General features: G+C 45.0%; 2 long non-coding RNA genes across 2 annotated transcripts; one reads left to right on the top strand and one right to left on the bottom strand.

The window, feature by feature from the left end:
• Nucleotides 1-449: 449 nt before the first annotated feature.
• LOC130516803 (uncharacterized) lies at nt 450-27444 on the bottom strand. Its single transcript, XR_008947588.1, has 4 exons — nt 27041-27444; nt 6501-9371; nt 2748-2888; nt 450-1812 (listed from the first exon to the last, which is right to left on the bottom strand). It is a non-coding gene; the product is annotated as an uncharacterized LOC130516803 (long non-coding RNA).
• LOC130516806 (uncharacterized) lies at nt 1811-5521 on the top strand. The gene is made up of 2 exons (XR_008947591.1): nt 1811-2107; nt 5191-5521. It is a non-coding gene; the product is annotated as an uncharacterized LOC130516806 (long non-coding RNA).
• Nucleotides 27445-27804: the final 360 nt, after the last annotated feature.

Here is a 27804-nt window from a genome sequence, read left to right as displayed (position 1 = left end):
CCAGTTCAACTTGTTGGGGTTCCTCCTACTCCTGATTAAACAGTTACAGTTCTTCTTCCACATTCTGATGAAAAACCACCCTCGTAATGGGACCAGACCAGTTCAGAAACACGGTGAAAGTTCAGAAAGTCCAATCTGAGGACGCACAATCGTTTGGACACAGCAGGAAGTGGGCGGAGACAGTTGGACAGGTGGGGGACCCTGTAACACAGGTGGGGAAGTGGCTGCTCCTCTGATACAGAGGTCATCTGTCATTGACCCTTGACCCCTGACGGTACTGGAGTTCTCAGCCTGATCGTCTGGTGGCCCTGAACTACTCTGTGATTGGTCAGAACTTTTAAGTGGGCGTGGCCAACATGGAAAAGCTCTTTAGAACTTAAGGCAAATATCCTAAATAAATACTACCTGCCCATTTTGAATCAGCACTTTAAATACACAAGTTAACGACCTTCCATTTTTTAACTAGCAGGATTTAATAGTGAGTGCAGGTACTTAAAAAAACCTCAATTCTCAAACAGGAAAACATCTGAAAGCAAAGCAAAAGCGCTCCAGCCACTGCAATGCTTTGATTTGCAAATGATTTACATATTTATATAACTTCTTGAGTCCACATGTCTCTGCCACAGTGATCTGAAGGATCCATTGTCTTCCTCCATTACAGACGTGCACAATGATCACAGCGCTAATATCGCCCGTTCTTCTTCCAGTTTGCCCGTTTTAGTTATTTTAGGCGAAAAAACCAGAGCAACAAAACAGAATCTATAATGAAGCTGAACGCCCCCCCCCGAAGGAAAGTGACGGATTGTTACTGAGCACCACCGGGAGAATTTAACAGTCTGCACGTAGACCGGTCAACAAGCCAAACACAAACAGAATGTGCTGTCTAACACTAATAATTTAAACAAGTAATAATAAATAAGTAGAAGACTCCTGTGTTGTGGTCTTGTAAATGAAAGAGCTGGGGCGCCCCCTGCTGGTGGTCAGGAGAGCCGCGCCACAACACAGTAAAACCTTCACCTGCTTGATACTGTGAATGAACCCACAGTGGTTCTTTTCCCGGCCATGTTGGCTGCAGGTCACATGACCCTGGTCTACGGTTTACCTGTAATTGATTACTTGACGTGGCGGTGAGCACGTGCAACGCCGTGAGTCAAAGCTGCCGCGGGACAGAGGAGCGCCTCACACAGCTGAGTGCATTTCTGGGTCTGTGCATGCGTGCTTGCATGTTGGTGTGCGTGTGTTGGCCCATACGTGATCCATAGGCATTAAGAGGGGGGGGGGGGCTGGAGTCGATGGCGAGGCAGCTCAGCTCTATCCACCATCCATCTCAATCCCCCCCGGCTGTCCCTCAGTGAACCTCAAGCGGAAAAGCATTGTTTGTTTTGACAGGCGGTAAAATCCATTTCCAGTATCTGTCAAATGCCGAGTGAATCCATTTGAACTCTGTCTACTGTGTTTCTGCCTCCTGGATTTGTCGGAGCGTCCGGATGCCAGATGTGGGCGGGACACGGCGGAAGGTAGCCAACCAGAAAGATGCAACACGGTGAGTTCAAGCGCACGTGTGCTGACCCCACTGACATCACGTGCGCCGTAACGGGCCTTTATGGTGGTGGGATGTTGAATCAGTCAGTTTCAGTATCATGTATCTGTGCTTTTGGGACAGTTGCCATCAACATCTGTCTACTTTGTTTATCTTATTGCTTAAAAGGGTGTCGGCAGCAAAAACGAAAGTGAAAGTGTTGGAGCATGATGGGTGCGTGATGCTCGGGGCTCTTCCTCATGAACGGAGCTTCTGTAAGTCACTCCAGTATTCTGTTGTAAATAAAAACACACATTTCATTGATTCAAAATTGATTGTTTGTCTATTTCTTCCTGAGAAAACGAACGACGCGTGAGACATAAGTAAAGTGTTTCCTCAATAGTGGCATTACGCAAAAATTGGGACCTGAGTCCTGCACCACAGCCTGGTTGACATTTAAATGTCTCCTAAATCTGCCACTACAGAGACTGAGAGAGAACGAGAGGACGAGAGACGAGATCGGGATGAGCTGCGGTCCTCGCAAGTAGCTAAAAATGCTGCTGGTTTAATCAGAAGATGGTGCAGGAGGTGAGAAGTGAGCGAGTGTACTCACAGGTGTGTGTGTGTGTGTGTGTGTGTGTGTGTTCTTTGGCCTTATCCATTTTTCTTCCAACACTTGTCTGCCTCTGTTCTGTGGGACGTAAATAAATTAGCTTGTTATCAAAATGGAAATGAAGAGACAAGCGGAGACAGCGGCAGCCAAGCAAGGAAGACCAACACAATCAGATCTGTCTCTGTCCCCTGTCCTCTTTTCATTTCCTTTCTCCGTCTCGCCTCTGGATTCATGGTTGTGTGTCAGCTCTGTGGCTCCCAGGCGCATTCATTTAAAGTCAATAGGTGATCGTTCCATCTCGCACGGCCTCGTCGGTCCAGGTGCCGACGGGAATAATGTGGGAATTGGCTGGAGGAAAACTAGAAAACAGGCAGAGCAGTTGTAGCTGTTTGTACAGTCTGTGAGGACTGTTTATAAGTCTGGAGAGGTGCTCATCAGGCTGTGACACGGAGTCCTTGTTGGGTCATTAGAGACGCATCAGGACAGATGGAGAGACATAACTCAGCCACTCTCGCTCTCTCTGACACACACACACACACACACACACACACACACACACACACACACAAACACAGACACACACTCTTTATCTATCAATTGACAGTGCGTCTGTACCTGTTTTCCCCTCTTCTTGTTCCCAGCTGTCCATCAGCAGGAGAGTCTCCCCGTGTCAGCCTGGTCCCGCTCCAGGTTTCTTCCTATTAAAAAGCAGTTTTTCCTGGTGCTGCCCTTTCACTCTGGGTTTCTGTGAAGCACCTAAAAACAAATTTGGTTGTAGAGGAGCATTTGGAAAAACCCTCCCACCTCATTAGGACCACCGGGGAGGCGCACACACACACACACACACACACACACACACACACTCACAGGGTTACAAGGACAGGAGCCCTATCTCTTAAAGCCGCTCACATTTACATTCAGATGGAAGCTGGTAGAGCTGCTTCATGTGCAGCCTGTGGTTATTGACAACTGTTCTCACTCTCTTCTGCGGCTCCCCAGCATGTTTGTTTTCAACTGTCTCATTCAAGGTGACCAAGCTGTGAATAAAACATAAAGCCCTGACACTCGCTATCAGAGCCCCGCTGCCGGCTGAGAGTGACATAAGAGCTAAAAGGCAGCTATTTATGTCCGCCAGTCACCGGGTTTACGTGGTCTCGGAGCCAAATCAATTGAGCGAGTTCGGACGGAGACGCACTTTAAAAAGCTGGGCTAACGAGCAGTTTTAAATGGAAACGTTCATTCAGATGGACGATCGTGCAGCGTGTAGCATGATCCAGTTGACAGGCCGTCTATATCCCCCCCAGGATCAGGTGTCCAGGCCCTCTCCCAGGTTATAAACGCTGTCTTGCTATCCGGTGTCAAGAGATTTGATTTCCTGTGCACTCAGGACACCAAATCCACTTGCATTCACATGAGAGGCTTCATTCCTCTTTGTTTCCGCAGTGTGCCTGGTTGTCCTGTTGTCCTGAGGCAGCAGGGACACGTGAGAGGGCGCAGATTACGCAACAAATTCATTATTTTCCAGATCTGAGATCTGGTCTGCAGTGTGCGATATGTGGCTGCGCACGCTGTAAGAAGTGATGTCGCTTGTTGTCACGCCATTGCAAAAACTGTGTATAGATGACGTGAAAATGAATGGTGTGAGATCTTGTACATGCTATATAATGCTATATAATAATGCTATAAAACGCGGACCAAAATTAGTCTGCACAGTGATGTTATTCTGTCGGCTTCTCACGACGTCAGCGATCTTTTTGAGGGTTAAAACTTGCTTTTAGGCTTAAGGTCAGGTGAGGGTTAGGGAATTAGACCCGATGGTTGGGGTGAGGGAAGTCATTACGCCGATGAGAGTCCCCAAAAGGATAGAAGTACTAAATGTGTGTGGGCAGCTACGCCTGCCAGCATCCATCACAATGCATCCCTTCACACACACACACACCACCCACCCACCCACACACACACACACACACACACACACACACACACATTGTCATCTTAGTCATTCAAAGCTGGAACTCTCTAGGCTTGGGGATCATCGGCTGAATGCTAACAGAGATTGCTGCTGTTCCGCCCCATTTGGGGATAATATCTGAGGCTGATGTGACACGAACGGATCTGAGCTGACATGTCCCCCCCACACACACACCTCAACTAGTTTCTGTTTAGTCAGCGTGGCCGGCGGAGAGAAGAGATAAAGAGAATTAGGGATGGAGGTTGGGTGAGATGGCAGAGGACGGGGTCGGCGAGCGGTACAAGACGGGGAATAAATGAGAGACCGACCCCGGTTCTAAATTCGCTCAACACAAAAAACGGCCTCAACTGTTGCGCGCCTTTCACTCACATCGTTACAACACAAGCACAGGAACAGGCGGACAAGGAAAAGCATTTCCGCTTCGGTTCCCTGGCCTGTAAATGACCAGACACACCAGGTCAAATGGTGGAGAAGCATGACAGCGCAATATAACGGAAGGAGACTTCGCAACTGGAAAGCACGTGTGCGTTACTGCACTTTAAACTGCTAACTTTTAAGGCACCCCTGGGTGTAGCATCTACATCTAACCAGATATAATAGCAAATGTTACTTTTAGTGGATTGTTTGTGAGGATTGCCCCTGCAGGTGTCATTTATTTCTGACTTTTTCACTTTGAAACGGAGCTGAGCAGTTTGATTGACAGGTCTGAGGGGCTAATCTAAAGGAGGCTAAAGGCCACAGAATTTCCGTCCTGTGAGTACAGACAGAATGACTAATGCTGACCTCCTCCCCTTTCTTCTTTCCTCTCTCCATCACCCTTTTAGGCACCTTTCGAAATTCCATGTGTGCGGTTCAGCCACCCCGATCCCCACCACCATTTTCGAACAGCTCATCCTTTTCAGCGTTCCCACTCGTTCCTCTGTGGATGTGTCTCCCTTGACCTCATTTTCCACTTCACAGCGATAAGAGGCGCAAGGGCAGCGCTGCTAAATTAGCCACATACATTATTTTGTGCATCTCTACGTGTTTATGTATTCACAGCCTACACTCTGGTCCTGCTGATCTCATCCTTTTCGCATATAACAGGCAGATGCTGGAAATTGGGACTGTTTCTCTTGGTGGTGGACAGGTCAGAGAGTGGGCGTGCCTGTAGATGATTGCACAGGCGTTGACGTCCAGGATAGAAAGTCACCGCCGCTGTCTCGTCCTGCAACTTAACAGGCTTAAACAAAACTAGCAAGCTGCGTCTTCACACAATGATGTATTATAAATATAATAAAGATTATAAATATAAATGGATGGAATTCTTCTGTCCTTCCTGTTGTTTGTGTAAAGTATAGAAATGTCGCACTGACACAAAGTATTAAACATGTAATTCACAATCTAAATAAAATATATAAGAACTTATATAAGTAAATGACTCTGACTCTCTCTATATTCTGGGTTTTTGTCTAAACCCACGTTTGTGTCGTTCTTCTGAAGATGCAAACATCTGCATCTGTGTGTGGATTTATATTTTCAGAGCAGGATGGCAAATCTTTCCAGGTCCGTACTCCAGTTCCAGGATTTCTGTCTGACCGGGTGGAAATCTCTTAAAAAGTTTCCACCGGGGAGAACAGAAAACGTGGCGAGGATTTGGACTGGACTGATGAGCTCAGCTACTAATGCCTCTGAACCAGATGTTTTGGGGCACATTTATTATTAGTCTACATTAAACATTTTTGATCAGGATAAATCCAATTACATATTGCATATATACATATTTCAGCATTGACGTGCACTGATCATCACATTAAACATAACCTACAGCAAATATGACCATCTACAGCAAATATGACCATCTACAGCAAATATGACCATCTACAGCCGACAACATTAGTCCTCATGAAGCAACACATAAGCAATGTCATCAATATCCACAAAACACTTGATTACAAGTGTCTCAATTACACTTATTGAGGTGGAAATCAGAGTTGCCATTATTCTGTTCAGCAACATACCCACGTTAATCCTTAATTTCTATTTCTTGTCTTTTTAGAACCATTGAAAGGTTGGGTTTTCCTAAAAGTTGGCCCCAGAGGGCCTGGAACCAGTGACCTACTAAGTGGGAGGCACCGGCACTAACCACTACACCACCACCTCCCTGTGTCTCAGGATTTCTCTGTAAAATTTGCTTTGCCATCAACGCTGTTTCAAGGACAACCTGCTGACACTGATTAAGGTCAAAGGTCAAGTGATCTCAACTTGGCATTTGTTTAAAGCAATGTGTTCTCCAAGCAATCATATTTTTGCGCATTTGTCTGCTTAGATTCAGGGATTCAGTTTTTGAGGTTAAAGGTCAACTGATATTAATGCTAATGATCAAAGGAGACTTAAGGGTTCAGTCGTCATCTCACCAGTGGTTTTCTTCAGCACTGTCATCAACCACCGACGTGCACCTTTGATCCAGATATGCTCATCTGCCCTCCTGAACAGAGAGTCGTAGACGGCATCGTCTCTGTCACCACTGAAATGAATTCTCTCTTCGCTCGGAGGTTCTATAATTATCAGTCCGGGTTCCTCTGTGATTTTCCTCAGGGTTCTAATCAATTCAAACCTTTTCTATATCAGTCTTTTCAATCCTGATCAGGCGGTATTAAGCTGCAGAAGGAATCACAATCCAAAGCATGTGCACTTATCTTTGACCGAGCGCTTCCAGATGATTGGCGCTTGTGTTGCACCGACAAGCCTCACGGCTGGGCCATGCGGGCTGACCTCTGCCGTGGAGGAAGGTCGTTCCCTGTTCCCTGCTCCCAGCCTTTCTTTCCAAGGCCCTTGTTTTGTATCTGCCTCCGCTGATTAGTCTTAATACTCTGCTGCGCTGCTGCCGACATAAAAGGTGACACAAGGTGACATTTGGATTTCTGGCCTCATAATTCATCGTCACCCCTCCGCTCAGTGTTTGTGAGCATTTATGGGAATAAACACAGATGTGGAGGATCTGGAGAAGAGTTCAGTCTCAGACTTTTAGTGCTGTGGCAGTAAAGTCCAGCAACAAAGTCATTAGCTGCACCACCGGGTGGTCGGGTGGGTTCTGGCTCAGGTCCTAATCTACTGTAAAAACAACAAAAAAAACTCCACGAACAAACAAAAAATAGCCCACTTTCTGTTTTATTATTACGTGATTCTGAATTTTCTGGAGGAAAAGAGCTGAAAATGAAATCAAAGGTGCCAATCTGGGTGCCCACGAGGCAACGGCAGAACAAAGACGGTTTGTTGACACGTTTTCACAGCTGAAGCTGCAGATATGACGTTGCCACACACACACACACACACACACACACACACACACACACACACACACACATCTTGAAGTGAACGTCAAACATATTACTGCAAAATTTAAAGGCGCTGAGGAACTTTCAGACAAAGAAGAATAACATCAACTTTAGTCAAAAAGCGGCCCGTTAAAGACACCAAAGGGTGTTTTGGACTGCAACTGAGAATATTTACACAACTGCTCCACTTGGGTTGGAGATATTCCTCAAAGCTTTTCACTTCTCTTGCTCACAGCTCAGGTTTCCTTGGGCTCCTCGGTGTGTTACTCACGTCCCAACAGAACGTCTCCCCCAGCCCCATTGAGCCCAGATATGATGCTTTCCTGTGAGGACCATCTCATGTCCAATTACCTCTGGCCTCATGGACATTTCTGCTATTCACGTTAAAGTTCATAAAATCCATATTTTATCCTTAAAGCAGCAGTCTAATTAATAGATTTACACATGGACACTACAACCTTCTGACTCATGAGCCGGAGGCAACATCAATTTTTAATGAGCGAGTCTTTGAGGCCCAAATATTTATTTTTTGGATCATCTCTGTTCCCTGAGGAATCCCGGCTGAAGCCTTACAGTCCGAAGGAGCGAGCGCTGGAACGGTAATGTGCTCATTATCGGCGAGCCTCAAGGCTGCGCTGCGTTTACCAACAAATTCATTTGTCAAGACCGAGCGGCTTTATTGATCGCGGTGCTGATGAAGAGCAGGCCGCCTGAATGGGAATGACGAGGAGGCCGAAGAGGGAGTGAATAACAAGTGCCGGCGCGGTCAGAGAAAAGAGACGTGAGCGGCTCTGACAGCTCGGCGAGAGGGGGAGAGGGAAATGTGCAGGAAGAGAAGGAGCGGATCTGACGTTAGCGCTGCTGACAGGCCGCCATCAGTTTCAGTGTGAAGTGGCGAGTGCGCTGGGAGCCAGTGCTGTGTCAACAACACAAACAAACACTAACATGTCCGTCAAAGCAGATCTATTAGCTTATTACGGAGTGGTGCGACACCCAGTCACCAGGTTTGTGTCTGCTCATCTACATCTGGTAATGAGCCTAATGCAGCAGGCAGATACCTGAGTCGGTTCGTAGGGGTAGTCGGCCGAGCAGAGACCCCCCCCTCCCAGCCCATGGTCCCGCTCTTCTGGGGGCATCCCAAGTTTCTTGAAGGTCATCTGAGAGAAATCATTCAGCCTATAATTTGCTGGCAAGTGAAGATTTTTAAGCATTAAATCAAGCCTAAAACTGAGCAACCAATCAAAGTCCGAATCTCCTCCAGTGATGGGGTCGCACAGGGTTGATTTGGGAGGAATATTGCGTCCCTACGAACCTGAAGGTCCAAATCTGTGAAGGATAATAGCAAAGCTCATCCCTCCTCTGATGGGGCACCATCAACAGGAGCATCAACCGCTGTCACTCAGGCTGAATACAGTCATTATTTCCTTTAATGTGCTTCCAGGATTATCTGAGACCTCTGAAGAATCAATAATTGTAAAGTCAACTTTTAAAGAATGTGCTATAATAATAGCAAGAGGTTATTGCTTATATAACAGGCTTTAATTATTTGAATTATAGTTTGGTCAAACTAAATGTGAAATGTTCATATCTTCTTTATATTTAATAGAAATGTCTCACAGGTTGAGACTGACGCATCACTCTCAGAGCCAGTCTGACTACAGAGGCCCCAGTTCACTGCCGCAGTAGCAGGAAAACTATATTTTCTGTGAGGAGCTTCAAGGTTAAGCTGACGGACACAGATTTAGATCCAATTTGATCCCATTTTCAGATACAGTGTGGTGATATTTGCTGCATAGTGAATCTCCGTATTCCGCTTTGTTATGCTGGTCCCAGGTGCTGCTCTCCGTGGACAGAGTGGGATGGAGGAGAGTTTCAATCGCTCGACTTTGCTGTCTCCTTCCTCCAGGCAGCCTGGTGACGGATTTGGCCGCACACGACATGTGCGAAAGTCTGAAAGACAAAAGTTTGTACATCATTCTACATGAATCCAACCGTTGACGTCCTGGTAAGCAGGCTTTAGGGTCACAGAGAGACAAGAAGCAGGAATGCAAGCAGGACGATTTCGTCTGGGACAACAACAATGCTAAGCTAGTGTTTGGGAGAAGCAAAGCACACGATGAAGAGCACAAGGGAAGACAAAACTCTCAGGAATGCTGTGAATTAACTTGTTCCTGAAGGGATGATAAAAGTGACTGTGACAATTGCAGATAAGGAGCTGTCTACTGTTTGCGTCCGTCCACACGGGAGGCAGATACAGCCGAATAACCCGTCACCTCCGCTAAACAAATTTAGCGTCACACTTAGAAACTTCTCGCTTCACATGGCCGACTTCCTCCCCCCCAACTTTACTAACACACAAACACGATTAAAGAAAAAAATCTCTCGACCACCAACTTGCAGGATGCTAATTGCTGCTATGTTGATTAGCATTGTTGAGTTGAGCTGAACTGTGACATTTCTAGATGTTAATGTAAATCAGCTGCTTTGCCTCAATGAAGACTTTTTATTCTCCTTTCACCATGGCAACATCAGTGTCTCATCACTTCACTGAATAGCGTTTATTGATTTATCTGAGGAAAAACCAGCAAGGGCAGCAAAAGTGGCCGCAGCCCATCACAGGTGTGGTTCATATCGCTATGCTTATGGTATTTTTGTTGAAGAGCAAAGATTTCAGGCCGAGAGCCTTTCAGCTCTCCAACCTCCTGCCTTCTCCTTGCGCCTGGGCCGCTCCTGCTCACTTCTGAAGCAGCTGCTCGCAGCTCTTCTCCTCTCCTCCCGGGGTTTTATTGTGCAACAGCATCATGAAAAGCTACTCAACTAATAGAATGCCAGATGTGGTGTCGACCAGTGAGCTGAGCCCTGAAACTGCGGGGGCGTGCGTGGATCCGAGGAAAAGTTTTGAGGTCAGACCACAGAAAATCTGCGCCTGCAGGGACGTGGATGAGAAACAAGTTTGCACAGCAAAAGTTGATTTATTTTTTTATCTTTTTTTTATTGCTGGGACATTTTTAAGAGAATGCTATTAATATATTCACAACTGAACAAGTCACAGCAGTGGAGCTCACCAAACATTCAACAAAGAAGGTGGAGGAGGAGGAAGGTCTTCCTGGCTGGTGGAAATAGAAACCTGGTCAGCGGTGAAGCTGCTCCGTGTGCAGGGATAATTACACACTGCCACATCCTTTTTTGCAGATGCAAGGATCCTTCCATAGATTGCACTTAATTGGCTGAAGGAGCCTCACATGTGCGGCAGGTTTATTTCCAACCGCATCCAATAATGCACCGGGACCGGGGAGATCGTTCCCTTCTCGACTTATTGATCATAGAATCGCTGAATATAAATAAATATTAATATGTTTCCTCATGAACCAGTGACTGATGCAGCTACAATTGTCTTAAAAAGCAAGAAAAGAAAAATGTTCAATCATGATGCATTTTGGTGAAAAAACGACTTGTGAAGCTGGAAAAGTGAATGTAGTTTCAAGGTCCAGCTTCACTAATGTCTGAGGCTACTCCAAATATCTCTATGTGAACAAATAAAAGCAGGGAACGGTGATCACTTTGGAGTTCTGCAGCCACAGATTGCTTTTTTTTTTCTTCTTAATTTTAGCCTGCATTCCAAATAGATTTGTGTTTCTAAGCGAACACTTCAGGACTTCACAGTTGGCCGCAGTTTACAGTAAAGATGGAAAACAAGTCAGGGTGCCAGAGGACACATCCGAGCTGCACACGTTCCAGAGGAACTAAAGCAGATTTCAGTGACAAATCAGCACAAAAGTGAGAAACTTGAACAGCAGCTTGTCTTTCTTTGTCTGGCAGGATTGATCTCTGAGCAGCTGCAGCTTGGAGACACATCCACACGCCTGTCTCCAGCAGATGAGCAGAAACAGGTATGTGGCTGGATCTAAATGACTGGAGGAGAAGTTCCTGATACCCATGAGGCCACTCTCCACCCCTGTATGGGTGGGTACAGTAAAGTATTAGCTTAATAGCATTACAGTCAGTAAACAAAGAAAGCTCATGTTTTTCTCCTCCATCTGTGCTACATTAGGTGCTGCATGAGCTCCTAACCTGAGGGATAAACTAAATATGGTTTATGGCAAAACAGTTCTGACTGGAGAAAATAACATTACTAGTCAATAACGCTCAATTGAAAGGCGGAACTCTGGTCGGTCGCTGCCCCTGAAGCAGCTACAAGAAAAACCTGGTCGTTACAGCTGCAACAGTGCAGAAAATATCGAACCAAAACAACCAAAGTCACTCGGGGAGGCTGCTGCAGAGCCCAAACCAAGGGCGGTCATGGCGAGGGGAGCGTTGGGATCCCGCAGAGATCAAGGTACAGCCAATCACCTTCCCTGCACGACTGGCGATTCGCCGCGCTCTCATTTCGCGCCAAATTGTGACGGATGAGACGGGGACAGTCTCGCTTCTCACGCTTGTATCATCAAGAGATGATGCAACTCTGTCGTTTGTCGTTTTGTGCACACGCCTCCAGGATGATGGCGATGCGCCCAGCCCGGGGAAACCAGCCGTCTGCCGTGTTTCACCAGGTCAACAGGTGATCCAACAGATGTCCAGGTGTGCAGACAGTTCCTCCCCCATCAGAAGCTACACCCTCGAGGGTCGTGCTGCCTCAGACGATGCTAATCAGACCCAGCGTCACTGAAAAAAACGTCATTTTCCTTTCATGGATGTTGTATTTAATGTAAACTGAAGCGTATTATGAGGGCGCACGAACACTAAACAGCTTGAATAATTGTAAACGAGAAGAGTTTAATTTTGGCTGCTTTATGCTAATCCATCTTGAACTTGAGGTGTGTTTATGGGAGGAATCTTTAACAATAACCAGCTCATTTAGAGGAGAATGCTGCTATGTTCACGTGGCTTAAAAGAAAACAAAAAATTGCATTGTTTTTTTCCCTGTAGCTGAGACGGAGGTCACGGCAATCCAAACTTCACATAATTCTGTGTTTACGCAACTTTTTGAGTAAACTCATGTTGTTCCAAAGACATCTTTATGTTGAGAACAATAAAGCGAGTTCCTCACGTGGCTTGATGGTGGAAGCACACGTTGGCGCGCAGGCATGACCTTAAATGATCAAACAATAAGACTCAAAGCGAACTTTCTGCGCTCCTCTCCAGCGTCTTTGTTGAGAGGAATCAACAGCACCTTTGTTTCCCATTACAACCCGCAGCAGTTCAGACGTGCACTTTCCTGAACTCGCTGGTTTCCTATTTGGCCTTGGGTGGCGGCGGGGAGCGTATGAGATCGACCGGAGATAGGTTCTTATCTCGGATTGATCAGTAGAACAATAACCCGGCTCAGGTGACTATTGTCAATAAGAATGCGACTCTAACCACTCCTGGCCTCTTTCTCTCCCTCCGCCAGTTTGGAATCTCTCTTTGTCCTCCTCCCAATTTCCTCCCTCCATACATCCCCGCTCTCCGCCTGTCGCCTTCGCTCTACTTATTCCTGACAGTTGGACAAGTTTGTACCGATGCGTTTCACACAATGATACCCATTTACACAGGGGAGTGCTCATAATGACTGCAAATTGTCTCTAATGGCTCATAATAGCCAATTCTGTCTGTCTACTGCAGGCATTCCGTAAGTGCACTGTATTCTTTAGTGTGTGTGTGTGTGTGTGTGTGTGTGTGTGTGTGTGTGTGTGAGAAACAGACAGAAAGAGAGAGGCCCATGTTGGTACCCTGCGTACGTATATACTGGCTCTATAGGAGTGGAGTCCATAGATTAGAGCTGCACTGTTGCCTCACAGCATGAAAGTCAAGGAAAGCCCTTATTGGTGACCCGACAGTGACCTTTGGTGTGTCTGGTTGTTTGTTTCTGTGTGTGAGTCCTGCGATGAGCTGGTGTTGAAGAATATGGACGTGATTGCGGGCTCTGGTGGCCTCTTCCTCAGAACTGGAGAAGCCTCTTGGATGAGAGTTGAAGCATCTTCTGGTCTACGGGGAAGTCCCAAAGATCTGTGAGAGCGGAGGAGAGGAGCCCAGGGTGGGCCCCAGCTCTCGCCCCAAGGCTGCTGGGATAGGCTCCGCCCCCTGCGACCCCGCTGGGATGGATGGTTAATGTTAGCCGCTCACAGCTAACCTACCGTTACTGAGGTTTTGTTCCAAAGCTCTACGTCTTTACAAGGTGGAGAAAAAGCTGAATTGGTAAAAAAACAAAAAAAAAACGAAAAATGGATGTTTAATCACGATATATTCAGGGTGATTTAAAGCCGATTTTTGCCTCCACCCTGAAAAATAAACGGAACTGTCGTCATCGTTATTACATGGGTGGAGAGCATCTAGAACCCACTTAAAAAAAAAAGGTGGTATCCTAAATCTCCCACATCTGCAGGCAGTTTTATTTAAATGTATGCATTATTTTCACGGATAAAATATTCATAAACGTGTTTCCAGCAGACGTACTGCTGGAGGAGGTCGTCTCTGAAGCCTTCACGGGCCAAAACTCTTTATTTCACCCATGAATAAGAGTTTCCTTCTTAAAAAAACACGCACGGACATGAAAGAGGACGGAAAACGGGACGGCTGACGCGGCGGGCCGTGTTTCACGCCGTCGCCACAAACCTGAAAACGGGAAAATGATTCTCAGTGAAAACCTGTGCTGAGCCGAGGTGACAAGTTTCAAATGAAATTAGGAAATAAATAGATAAAGTGTGTGTGTGTGTGTGTGTGTGTGTGTGTGTGTGTGTGTGTGTGAGAGAGAGACTGCTTTTCAGCGGGGCTAAAAATGGGAAGAGGAAAACTTCCAAAAGGATGCACTGATTTAGATTTTTCAAGTGTTTGCTGAGCTTGAAGTGGAAAAACAAGTGCAGCATCAGTTGTCGGTAAAAATCCTTGCCCTTGAGCACTGCTTTAGCAACAGACCACTGAGACTGAAATCAAGAATGGCGGCTTGAGTCTTTTTCTGATGTTTCCTTCAGACTTGATGTGTTTTAAATGAAACGACTTCAGCTTCTATAGTCAAATATTCATACAAACAATTATCAGTCTGTTTTGAATGATTAAAAACATTTAGATGCGTTCAGGTAGCGAAGGAAATATCTGCTGATCCAATTTAATTTGACGATTTTAATTTTTAATTACAATGAGAGAGTTGCCAAACGCTGACACGTTATATTCTCCAGCCACTCTTAGATTTCTGCTTCAGCTCTGCTCAAAAAAGAAACATTGCAACACCTTTAAAGGTTGTTTGGCGACTTTCTCAACTGTAATATTCCAACTACTAATAACAGAACGTTATTGAGATCAACAACACGCACCAGACAAGTCAGCCGAATAACAGGACAAACGTTGCTACGGCAACCGACTTCACATCACATGAGACCAAGCGGTGAAATCTTAGCAAATCCCAGCTGTTTAAGGTGACATTTTAAAATAGGAGCAGGACATTTCTGTCTTTCAGTGTCTGGACCGTCTCCGTCCAGCCGACGTCCACGTCTGACCTGATCTCCGGCTGCAGGAAACTAGAATTTTTGTGTTCATTTCCAGCAGATGGGATTATTTCCCCCACTTCAGAAAGTAATAACTGCAGTGTGAAAATCTCCTGAGATGCATAAATTCTTTCCTTTAATTACAGGAGGAGAATCTTCCTCTTTCATGCCGTTTATTCATTCTCTCCTCTGTATTGTGATGCACTTTACGGCACAACAGCAGAAACGTGGTAACTCAATCTGACACCTTTTTATTCCACTTATTAAGGTTGTTAAAACACGACTCATGCTAGCAAGATGGGGGTGGGGGGGGGGGGGGCGATTAATAATGTTTGCATCCACCAGACGGGAGCACTTGTAGCCAGTTTCATCTCCTCAGATAAACTAAAAACCCATAAGAAGCTTCTGCTTCGTATGGAAAACATTACATCATAACATAAAGGACGCTGGTGGATCACCTGATTAAAAGGGATTACCTCAACAATCCTCATCTCTCCAAACCCATTTAAACCCCACCGTGCACTGAATTCCTGATCTCCAAACTGTTCTCATTTACACTTATTCTCACGCACTCCCTCTCCGGGCCCGCCTCGCTCGCCCACTCTCAGCCTCCCCCCCCCAGCCCTCCGTTTCCCCTCGCCCTCCCTCAGGTGGATAGTGTAATTGCTGTGGTTTAACCGGTGCCGTGTTTGATCTGGCTTATCCTCAGCAGTCTCACTGCAGTGAAAGAGAAGAAAGCAGAGACGCATCTCCAAAATAACATCTGTGAGTATGTGAGTGAGTGTGTGTGTGTGTGAGTGTGTGTGTGAGTGTGTAGAGTGAAAATTCAGTCCGCTCTGATTTTTGAAGTAATTCAATTATTGCAGCTGTGGCAGCAAAACTGCGGGCTAAAACACGCAAATCACTTCAATTTAAAGCCAATTCCTTCCCATTTAACCCCGATGTATTACACTGACATGGAGCCACTTTCGCTGCTGCCTTTTATTAGATTTTCATCTGCAGCCCTCGGCGAGCTGTGCAGCGAGGAGGAAGTGGGATCTGCGCTCCTTTCTTCTGTAATAAAGACCATGAATCGGAATTAGACGTGTGGCCATCTGAGCTGCTTCCTGCCTCATGTCCTCACAAAGTTGGGCATAGGGGGGGTTTAAATTTGGAGTTAGGAACGACAAATTTTAGCCGCCATTCTTTTGAGAGGTGTGCGTGTCGATGCATCCCAAAAATGCTGCCCTCATTACATCATTGGGAACTTAAACAGGCAGTTCAGACAGTAGTTTGCTTTTGGATATAAGGATGAAAACACTAATGGCAGTTTTGGCTGCTGTCTGGATGAGAAATCTGTAAAAATAAATAAAAAAAATAAAAAAATAAAGCAAACCAAAAAAAAAGCCCCAAACGCGTACTGCCCTCTGGTGGCTGACTGCAGTAATGAACTGAGCCATGTTGGGACGAAATGCAAACCCACATTTATTATGATTATTTTTAAATCGCCATATCAATAAGTGGCTCAGAAAGGGCCAGTCTTGGTATTCAGAAATCTCAGAAAGCCTGGACAATAAAGAAGCTGTTAAACAGGTCATAGCGGTTGGTTCACCACTAAATGGAAGAGGAGATCATCTGGATCTGTTGTTGATCTCAGGGTTCCAATAACCGATTAATTGCTTCATTTCTGAGCATCAACGGAGGGAGTTCAACTTTTGGCTAACGGCTCATGAGCAGCTATACATTATGTGGCGTAAAGCTGAGCGCTTTCAATAACCGTCGGTTATTAAGGCTGCAGAGCAGAAATGTGATTTTCATCCCTTGACAGCGGTTTCAAAGCCTCCTGCAGGGAACCACAGAACAATTTTATACGTAAGCCGTGAATTTACCGAGCAATCACAACACATATCACAGCATGATATGAGAAAAACTCTTTATTTTTATTATTTTAAAAAATAATTTAGAGTTTTGATTATTGCGTCACCGCGGGGCGGCAGACTCGGCGTGCAGTCGGGGCTTTAGACCAAAGTGTTGGGATGAAACAAAACAAGAAGCCGAATCAATAAATCTATCCTTTTACTTCGCAAAACAAATCTGATAAAGAAAGAGAGACCCTGAAAAAAATATGTCAAACTCCTTAATTAACTCTGCGGTGACAATCCCAGGAGCCACGAGGGGAAGGTGGAGCAGGGATGAGTGTGGGATCAGGACAGAGCCGTGTTAAGCTGAGGCAGGTCGGAAGGGTCAGAGTGATTAGACCCAGGATCCTGTGTAATGAAGATCAGACGAAGAGAAAAGACAGAACCAGAGCAGGGTCAGATAAGAGCTGATACCGGGGCAGCTTTGAACCTTTGGCAAGGCTGAGCTCAGGGGGGTGGGGGTGGGGGTGGGGGTGGGGGGGGTAACAGGCGTCGCATGTGACCTCAGAATGCTAAAATCAGCTGTCTGGCGTGCTCACAGCAGTTAAAGGTCGTATCAGCTAGTTTATCTTTGCAGAGAAACAACTGTTCCCTCAGGGGAGTTCTTTCCTCCCAAACTTAGACGTGTGTCTCATGAGAGGACACCAAGTTCCACCACTATGTTCTCCACTTTATAAAAAAGAATAATAAGAAGGGGGCCAATTTAAAAAAACGTTATTACCGGCGTATTTGGTGTAAAAAAAAAAAAAAAAAAAAAAACCTCCCCCGTTGTGGGACTAATAAAGGTCTTCCATTTTCTGTTCTATATTTGCAGATTTTTAGGATCTGCTGGGATATCTCCAATTTATTAACAAAAGGAAGAGAAAATGTGCTTTCTCATGACCAAAAAGGCTGTTCTTCTACCTCAAATTTTAACAGCCCCCCCAGTATATGAGTCTGGTCCTGCTCAAGGTTTCTTCCTGTTAAAAGGCTGTTCTTGTTCGGGGGTCAGGCTCTGGGTTTCTGTAATCAGATAATCTTGATTACATAAATACATTAGTAAAGTTGAATTGACTGGAGCAAATTTGAAGTTGATTTGTGGTTTTGGCTGTTGGAGCCGATGCAGAACAGCCCAACGTACACGTGTAGGTGGGACTGAAAAGGTCACGTTTTAGCGGTGTGGAAATTTAAGGTCGGGATTAAAGTTGCAAAAAAAGCTTGCAAATAATTATTTTTGAAGCAGAGAGCGGTTTTATATCTGAATATCATCCATAATTCATCATTAAAATTCCATTACTGCTGAAGAGGCTCCGATCAGAAGAACATCTATGTACATTTTAAAGGTATATTATCACCACTGACATTTCAGACAGGCTTTTATTATAAAAGCGGTGCTTTTGTTCTAAAAGAAATAAATGCATTTGCAAAGCTTGTGTGTGAAATCACATAAAAATGATACAAAAGAGAATTTGATGGGGTTAGTTTGGTCCAGACTTCTGTAAGTAATTGACCAGATGTTTGGCAAACTGCAGTGACACAAAATGGCCCGTTCAGGACAAAAAGAACATTCTTCCATATTCTGAGAGTCTCATTGTTTGACAGGTAAGAATAGGTGAAGGGTTGAGTTAGTGTTGCGTTTAATGTCATTCTGTCAGTTCTCTGAAGTGTGCAGCACCACATCTATGGTTATCACATTTCTCGGGTTTATTAGCAATTTATTACATGTGGTTTTGTTCTGGCAGCTCCGTCTGCAGAGGATGATTACAAGATTACTGCAGCGAGAGCCCTAAAAACTCTCTTCGCCTTCATGCTTCTGCCACACATATGACTGATATTCATTACATTTTTCACTCACAATATGTGGATGTTTGGAGCTCACAGCAGACCCTGAACACCATCCATGTTTCCATGGTTTTCATAGCTGTCTGAACAATTATATCAGAGAGGAGGAGACATGGACAGCTGCTGAAGTCAAACTAGGCAGAACTCAAGTGTTTCCAAGTGTAAATGTGTTCTTCAGGCCACAGATGGTTTAAACCTGTGATGGTCAGATTTAAACAAGCCCACAAAAATCAATTTGGCCTCTAAATCTCAGAAGAAGAAAACCATTAAAACCACTGTGAACACGAGTCCAGAGACAGCGAAGACACCCTCCCAGAGCTTCACCTTGAGAGCAAACACCAGGAGCAGCATGACACCTCACTGGGGGTCGACCCTGTGTGAGAAGGTGCCTGTACCGGCAGGATCTAGCAGCGTTTACGCCTTGATCACACCTTATTCTGGAGCAGTGATGAAGGCAAACGTGCCTCGGTGCACACTGTGCAGAGGAGATAAACACTTATTTACCACCAAAGCAGCCGTCATCGTTGGCGAGACTCTCCGCAGGTCGTCGTTCGCACTGCGGTTTCCTCGGCTAAAATCTTTGATATTACACCCGAGGCATCGATCACGGCGTTATCGCAGATAAGTGCTGCACGGAAAAAGAATACGCCGCCGTGCAAGAGATGAAGCAACAGAACACAAAAAAGAACGATGAGAAAGATTTCATATCTTTGCTCTCCTCAGCCGGAGAGCACCCTGCGAGGAACCCACTGTATTTATTCCAAAATTAACACAATGATCTATTCAGAAACTCAATTTTAACTCAATTAAAGCTCCTCTCCCCGCCGGTCATGTCTTTGTCGCAATAATTGTCAGCCTAGTGCTTCTCAGACTGGAGTGCTTTAAACATGAATCGCACCAGAGCCCGAACCTTCAGCAGAGCGAGGAGGAGGAGGAGAGAAGAAGGGTGGGGGGCATTTTAATTCACCACACAAGAGGAAAAGAAACCATGACAGAGTAGCAGGTACGAGTGGGTTTGAGTGCCTGCAGCGAAGCTAGCGGTGTGCCAGAACACACACACACACACACACGTACACACACACACGTACACACACACACACACAAGCGGGACTATGCAAATTGTTGAGCTAATGAATTTCTGAATTTCAGCGTTGGCTCCTGTGATGGTAATGAGCTTATTTTGGCACAAGCTCATAGAAGTGAGAAGACAACGAATCATATGTGCATCACCTACACGCACAAACCCGCACACACAGACGGCAGTGGAAGCCAAACACAATCTCCGGCTGACGGAGGCTCGTCACACCTCTTCCATCTTCTGTCTGTTTCACGCTGCTGTTGAGTATGATGTCATCTGTAAGCCCGTTAGCACGTGTAATCAAGAAATAGAGAGAATGATAAAGGCTTTCATTCCAAAAAGTCCGGTTACACCCCCCCCCCCCCCCCCAAAAGAAAAAAACGCTCTGCTGCGCTGTTAGAGACAGACGAGCCTCTGTTCTTGGCTCCCAATCCCGACAAAATCCAAAGCCCTGGACCTGCGGCTGGTTCGGCTGCCAGGTCCTCCGGCCAGATCTCTCTGAAATGTATATTTCTGCTTTGTGCAGCAACACGGGAGAAGGGAACCAGCATCACTTTCACTTCAGCAGGGTTCCATTCGACTGCCGCTCCATCTGCAGCTCTTCCTTTATAGACCACTGATGGAAACCTCACCATGAGTCAGACACTGAAGAAGTTCTGGTTTTCAACAAGGTCATATCTGAACAAGTATCCTGACTCGTGACGGATGGCTGTTATGTGGACAAAGGTAAGCTGCACAAGCTCTCAGGTCAGCATATCAGCTGAATTAATACCAATAGAAATGGAGCAGAAAGGTGGAGTGCAAACGATGCAGCATTATTTGCAAGGTTATTGTGGCTGTAACTCAAGAACAGGACAGAAGTCAAGGCCATGTCAGGTGAGTTTTATTAAAACCGTAGATACAAAGGTTTTACTGCGCAGTTGGCTGTGGGTCAAGTCCAAGAGAAGTTTCTTTTCATCATAAAAAGGTCTAGTCACAATCCATCCAAAAGTAAATATGTTTTACCCAACTCAGTGTGAACAATAGAATGTATCTGACATCTGTTCCTCCCATTTCTGTCCTCCACCTCCTCCATCCATCCCATCCAGCAGCAGAAGGCTGTCTGAGGACCAGCGCCTGGAGACAAGTGTGATTGCAACAGATGCTATATAAATAAAGTCGAATTAAAAACAAAACCCCCATAAAGAACTCAGATGCTACCATTAGCTGCCAAACAAGAGTTAACAAATAAGGAATTTTCAATTTAAAAGAAACTTCATCCTCTCCTCCTCACAAATGCGCCCCCAGATGTTTGAACTCTTCATGTCTGCCTGAAGAAAGTTCTGTGTATGGAGGTATAGAGGCAGCTAGCACATCTACACAGGTGTGACTGACAGTGTGACCTGTTCTTACACCAAACAGGCGACAGCAGCACAACAGCCGTCAGAGCAGAACCCTGCTGGTTCCGCTGAACAATAATTGTTTTAATTAAGGTGGAACAACGACAGCGATGAATCTGAAATTAAAAATGTCAGGGAACGCGGCCCTGGAGGGATCTGACGTACAGCAATGATTCAGCGCATGTGAATGTTTGCTCGCTTTGCCAGCTTTCTCTCGCTTTCTCAGACACACGTGCACGTCATTGTCGGTGTTACGATTCCACAGAAACATGGAGAGACTCTATACACTTAAATACATCAGTTTTTCTGGACGGGCTAAATTTGTGGACGCAGCTGGGGAGAGAAATCCGACATCTCGCTCCTCAACGTAACCAAGCAGATTTCGCTCCTCAACCCGAAGGCAAAAGTGGTGCAACTGTCGGCAAACAGGCTGTGAAACAACCTCCGACAACAACGTCCCAGTCGCTTGTAAAAAGCTCAGTGTAATGTGAGCTAATGTGTATTATCCGTCATTACAATTACACATGAACCGACCCCTGGGGCGGCACTGTACACAACTCATGGGTGAAGCACACAAAAAGCTGAGATGTTTGCAAATGAAGCCGCAACAAGAGACACACCAATCAACACAGAGAGAAACAAAGCAGCTGACGGGTTTCTGTACAATGTTTGATTGAAAATGCATTAAAAGTGACGCATGTTAGTCCGTGTCTGCACGCCAGAGCTAATGAAAGCAGAAAAACGCTCGATTTGATTCAGAGTTGGAGTAGCTGGGGTTTGCTGTGTGATGCTTCCAACAGTGAGGACATAAAAAGCCTGTTGGAGGAATGTGCCAGTTGTCACCCTTTCAGAGTGACAAAAGGCAGCCCCGTCTCCTCACATCGCTCCGCGCTGCCATTAAAAACAGGACGGAAGCGCGACAAATGTGTTTCTGTGGAGACGCTCTTGGAAGATGAGAGCGAGGAGATCTGGCGATTGCTCCGAGGGGGGAAATGAATCTGACGGCTGCCATCTCTTCCAGCTAACACCTGTGTCACACCTCAACCTCGGGCTGCGTCTGTCTTCGCTGCACAGCACGGCGGAGGGGGCGGGGCTTAAACGGTGGAACGTATCACATGGCCACGGTGCCCATTGTTGGTGCCGTCAGCGGCGGACGTGTAACAAACTGAATGCCTCCGCTCTCCTGTAGATGCAATAATGAGCTGCTGTTATTGAAGTTGGTTTCATTCTGAAGTTCTCGCCTATTAAGAGACGAGTTCCCTGCAGATGTCTTTGAACTTTTCGATTGGCTGGAACCCATCTTCACCACATCAATGGCCAAGTTGTCCTTATTGGCAATGGAGATGAATGCTGCCGGGACCTGTAGTCTATGTTTGCCGAGGTCAAAGCACCAGGAAAGCAAGTGTTTAATGTCCTTATCTATTCATACTGCTGTCCTGAAGTCACCGGTATCGACTCTCACTCACACACACACACACACACACACACAGTTCCTCTGTGAGGAATCAACATCCTCGGTGTGTTTCGTCCCAGCAGTCTTGTGTCCAGACTCTCTGTTGTGTGATCCTCAGATGAGCATCTCAGATGTGATTCAGGTGTGACGGAGGAAATTAATATACGACGAGCTGGTTTAAACGTGTCGCCTCTTTTGTTTTCAGAGATTCCGACGATGGGTGGCACAAAGACACAAACCAGGGTTTCAATTAAAGCTCGTATCTACCCAGGAAAACAAATATTCAGGCAGCGAGTTCGCTCCTTAGCTCCTCTGATTTAATATTCATCTCTTTGATTAAGTCCAATTTATGGATTTGGAACTGCCTTTGTGATGTTTAGTTGTAAAGGAATGTGAACTTCATGTGCTTTATTTGCTGTGATGAGACTCAGGAACTGCCTGAAACAACTGGACATTTTTGAAGAGACTCTTGTTTTATTCATTTCACTGTGTATTCATTTCACTGTATGTTATTGAAGGAGATGCTGATCAGCTTCTATTACGTGACTATCTATTTTCCATTAACTACAGCTTCAACACCGTTAATAATCCCTAGAATACACCCTTCCTGCTGCATGCTTCTACATCTCTTCATTATACATGTCAGTTACTCTTAAATATATCTGTTATTAATCTATTTATTTGCATGCAGTAACTGCAATGTGATAATAGCAGAGCACAAACCAAAACAACGTGTGTATGTGTGTGTGTAGGTTAATTGTGAGCAGCTGATGTGATGTAATAAAGTGGAATATCAATGGAACAGCAACTTTAATTAATAGATGATCTGGGTTATCCTAATTTCACCTCCTCTATTCTGTGGTAATTCTCTAATTGATTTGGGATCACTATCCACAGCTACTTTAACACTTTATTAAACACAATTTATTGATGCTTCAAAAATATTTCCAAATACACTATTGTTTACCCAGCCAGCAACTCTTACATTGCACATTGTGAGAAGAAATGAGTGTATATGAGCTAAAAATAGAGGGTTTTCGGTGGTTGGCCCTTACATTAGTTCTTAAATGTGATATTAGCATCAACAGTAGCCAGTCTGAGCAGACACGGATGCTTAATCCAGGCTAGGAAAACAACTTGGGTAAAATCTGAAAGAAACTGAAGCTCAATTCTGTAAATCGGGAAACTATGATGAGCCTTTAGATGCATATTGTTCCTGATGATTTTGAGAGTTTGAAGGGTTTTCTGGTCTCACAGCATCATATTTCTTCATCCAAGTGACTGATAAGACCCCGACTGATCAGCACCCCGCCCGTGCCCAGATGGATCCAGGCGGGAATGGTCCTGGAGGGCCTCTGCAGGCCACCTTGGCTGAGTGGCTCCATGATTCCAACTCTGTGACCAGCGTTCTTCCAAATAAACCCCGGTACTTGGCATTCTTCCTCCCGTGGTGTTCTAAATTGCCCATGTTAAGGTTTGTTTTTTGAATTTCACCTTGTTGTCCTCCAGAATGTTGCCAGTATTTCTGCGTTCCAGATGACATTAAAGCTGTGCCATAAAGCAAATGTCTCCCCGTGTTTCACTCCACACAGGTTTTTTTTTTATTTTTTATTTTTTTTCCTGCGGATGGAACCGTCAGTGCTCCCCTGCAGTGGACAATTCCGAGTGAAGCGATCTGTGTCTGGGAGTATCTGTGCACGTCTGGCTGCTAATTTGTGTCACTGCAACCGGATTGCACTGGAGTGGATTTCAAGTCATTCCGGCGCTCATTCAGATCACGAGCCAAATGATGATAAACTGTTTCTTTTCCCCGACTCGCTCCCGCCGCACAAAAGCAATGAATTTTGAATGTGACAAGAGATGAAATTCATTTTCCACCACAATAAGGTCAGGTCTGCCAGAGCACTCGCGCGCTCTCTCTCTCCTATTGTGTGAAAGCGCTTGCAGTTTAAACCTATGAGGCTGAGCAAATCCTACCACTCACTCTGCTTTATAAATATGTAGAAGCTCTATTTGTCCGCCCTATATTCACTATATAACTGGAAATAATCTCTGAACTATTAGGAAAGATGTAATTCCTTCTCATTCACTACTTCATTGAGTGTATTTACACAGAAGGCTGCTTACGGTCTGGTTAGCGGCTAGCATTACAGTTTATCATAGTATTAAAATGTGTGTGGATGAATAACAATAAAAGATAATGCCAGACATGTATGTCAGGAAAAAAACATGCACATAAGGACTTTATCTGCTATTTAGAATCATAAGCGGTGATTGCCAGATTACTGGATGTCAGTAATAGTTCCAGATACAGTGAGAGAAGATCCAGTAGCAGCTTTATCACAGCTTTCTGAATGTAGCCATATTGGTTAAACCCGCAGGAACAGAGTAAATCTACACAAGCAGGGCGGGCTACCTGTGTCACCACAGGTGCAGCGGCGAATGCTAATGTAGCCTTTGTTTTTGAACTCAAAGGCAGAACATTTTATTTTGTCTGCCATCTTTTGTTAAAGATCCAAGGAACGACACAAATACGACAGACAGACACTTGATTTTACATTCAACACGAGATCATTGCGTCTCTGAGCAGAACTACAGAATCGGATGCCTTCATCCCAGCTGGTGAGCAGCTGGTCAGCCTGGAGTCCAGCCTCCCACCCTGCTGCTGGCGGGAGATCACAGGTAGAACTCCCAGACGGTCGGACACTTCCCAAACCACCGGACGACACGAGAGACAGAGTTCAGATGCGAATACACCCACGAGGCAGAGAGTTAAAGATAATTATGTTTGTTTTGGACTCGCTGTCTCTGGCAATGAGGTCGCCGATGCAAAGTAGAAGTTTGAACAAAAACTGACAGAACACAGCTGTAAATACAGTTAGAAAAAGTTCATCTTTTCAAGAAAGCAGAAATACAAGAAAACAAGAAAAAAAGATTAGAATTGGAAATGCAGGAATGATGAATATGGAACAGTCAAAGTACAGCCTGTATAAAAGAGAGTGGTGGAAACAATGAGGCGCCCAATCTGGATCCTGACACAGAAACATCATCTCGAAAGAGTTCTGCTCTGCAATATCACAGGATACCATGGTGGGATCCAGCCATCATAACGTACACGTCACTTTTAATTGCTCAGGCCAGTAACAGATCATTTGCAGTCGAAGAGACCTGCATGTTGCTAATGGTGCCAAAAAAAGTGGCGGCTTTTCTTAAGGCTGTGACAAGTTTGGCTGGAAGTCTAAGAGACGTCAGTTCAAACATCTCCGGTTTGAGACAAAGCTATAAATATCTGGCACATTGCAGATGCAGTGCAGTAGTGTAGTTAGCATTGAGCCTGAAGACCCAGCCGCTGAGCTGTTTTTTTGTGGGGGTTTTTGCACTATTGACTGCGGACCCTCTGCGTAAATGTTCTTTTCATGCATTTCTGTGCCTCATGTGAAGCAAATTATCCTGGGTTTTTATAAACCAGACATCCTCCGACTTGGACATGGATGTAGGTGAAAGGAGAGGGGGAAAATGGGAGTACAGGAAGCAGGGGAGGAGAGGATGGACGTGAAAAGGGAAGAGAAAAGGAGATGATCGGCAAACATATGAATAATCCTCAGGTCCTTATCACATTCCTGCACATGTGCAGCTTTGTGTGTTTTTGTAGCGCTGTTAGCATAGCCTCATCCTTGCTACCGAATCCAGTCCCCAAAATCACAGAACAATGATGCTGCCGTGCGTCCTTTTAATGTTGTTGACAAATTACAACATGTAAACAGCGTCTGTGCAAACAGGGCTCCCCCCTGGAAGCGGGACGCTGAGGAAAGATTCATAAGATATTTACTGAATGGCTTTCTGAAGAGACTGACTCGAGGGCGGCTTGTCCTCTCGGTCCTGTTGTGCTGCCGTTCAAATGACAGCGGAGGATTTTGTTCGTAGGCAAATGGGTGTGTTTCGCCCGAGGTAAAGGACGTGACCTTTCAGATGTGGCTGCGCCTTGTTTCGCAACCATTTTTGCGCAGCGTTAATCTCCCCCAAGATGACAGCGATGTTTCCAAGGTTCACGTAAAAGTGAACTGTTGATTTGACTCATTTCCTTATGATCAAATACAACCAAAAAGGTGTGAAATCAACACTTTTAGCGTCCTCACACATGCGTGGTAACAAGTATCCTGATTAGATTGCGGAAGTGGTTATATTTAAGCATTTTAGATAAAACACGTGGAATCTTTTTCAGAATTGGATCAACAATCCCAGTTTATGCCGTAAAATTAAATTAGTCGGATCCGTATCACTTTAAATGAAGCTGATTTGCGCAGGTTAAAAAGTCTTAAGTCGATATTTACACAAATATCAACTTTATATCAACTTTAACAAATGTATTAAATATATTTGGAACACACATTTAAACTTTTTTTTTTAAAGAAAGAAAGTCAACATCGTGGTTTTAAAGTCTTAAATATTGATTAATTTGGTTTTGCAAGGTTGCTTTGTTTTCGTTTGCGCGCGTAAATTTGGGGTTTGCGGTAGTAATCTGGAATAAATTACCTCCTTCAGGAACAGGTCCACGGCTGGTGAAGCACCCGCGAAGCCTCCTCCGTCAGAGACACACCTCGCCTGGGACCCGGTGAGGCTCCTGTCGGCGGCGCACAGGTGGCTTCGTCCCCGCGGCTCCTCCCGGTGGCCATGACGTTAGCCTAGCTCCAGCTAGCGAGCATAGCCGAATTCGATTCGTATCGGTTAAAAAAAACAAAAACTTCCAATCCAAATGGAGAATCCATGTCACGCCGCATCCGAAAACAGTTGACATCCCATAGTAAATTTTCCACAAAAACACACTAGTTCACGCCTTTTAAAGGCTCTTCTCCCCATGAAACCCTTCACCTGTCCTCACCTGCAGGTTAACCCGGAAGTGTCTTTTGAGGTCATGAACTCTAAAAGTAAATCAGAATTACGTTTAATCTTTTAAAGGCCATCAAATTAAAACCCAAAATATGTGTATGTATATATTCGTTAACCCACACAACTATTATTTAAATCCTTTAATATCTTTTATACTGGACGTCTGCTTTTAAATAGCACTTCAAATGCAACTTTATTTACATCCCATCTGTTAGAATGGCGAGTGAGGGCAGAAAGAGAACATCACAGAGATACATTAACCATAGATCATGCAGATGTACAGATTTAAAACTGAGGGGTAATTTAGGTCTGTTAATCCTCAGAATGCTTTATTTTAATCCAGATAAGATCATCCATATTTGTACTTCAGCTCATTTTAAAAAAAAAAAACTCTAGACATTTTCATACTC

The sequence above is a fragment of the Takifugu flavidus genome, chromosome 20, assembly GCF_003711565.1.
Source record: "Takifugu flavidus isolate HTHZ2018 chromosome 20, ASM371156v2, whole genome shotgun sequence".
Lineage (NCBI taxonomy): Eukaryota > Metazoa > Chordata > Actinopteri > Tetraodontiformes > Tetraodontidae > Takifugu > Takifugu flavidus.
The sequence above is the reverse complement of the archived record's forward strand: the minus strand, read 5'-3'. Positions and strand labels throughout refer to the sequence as shown.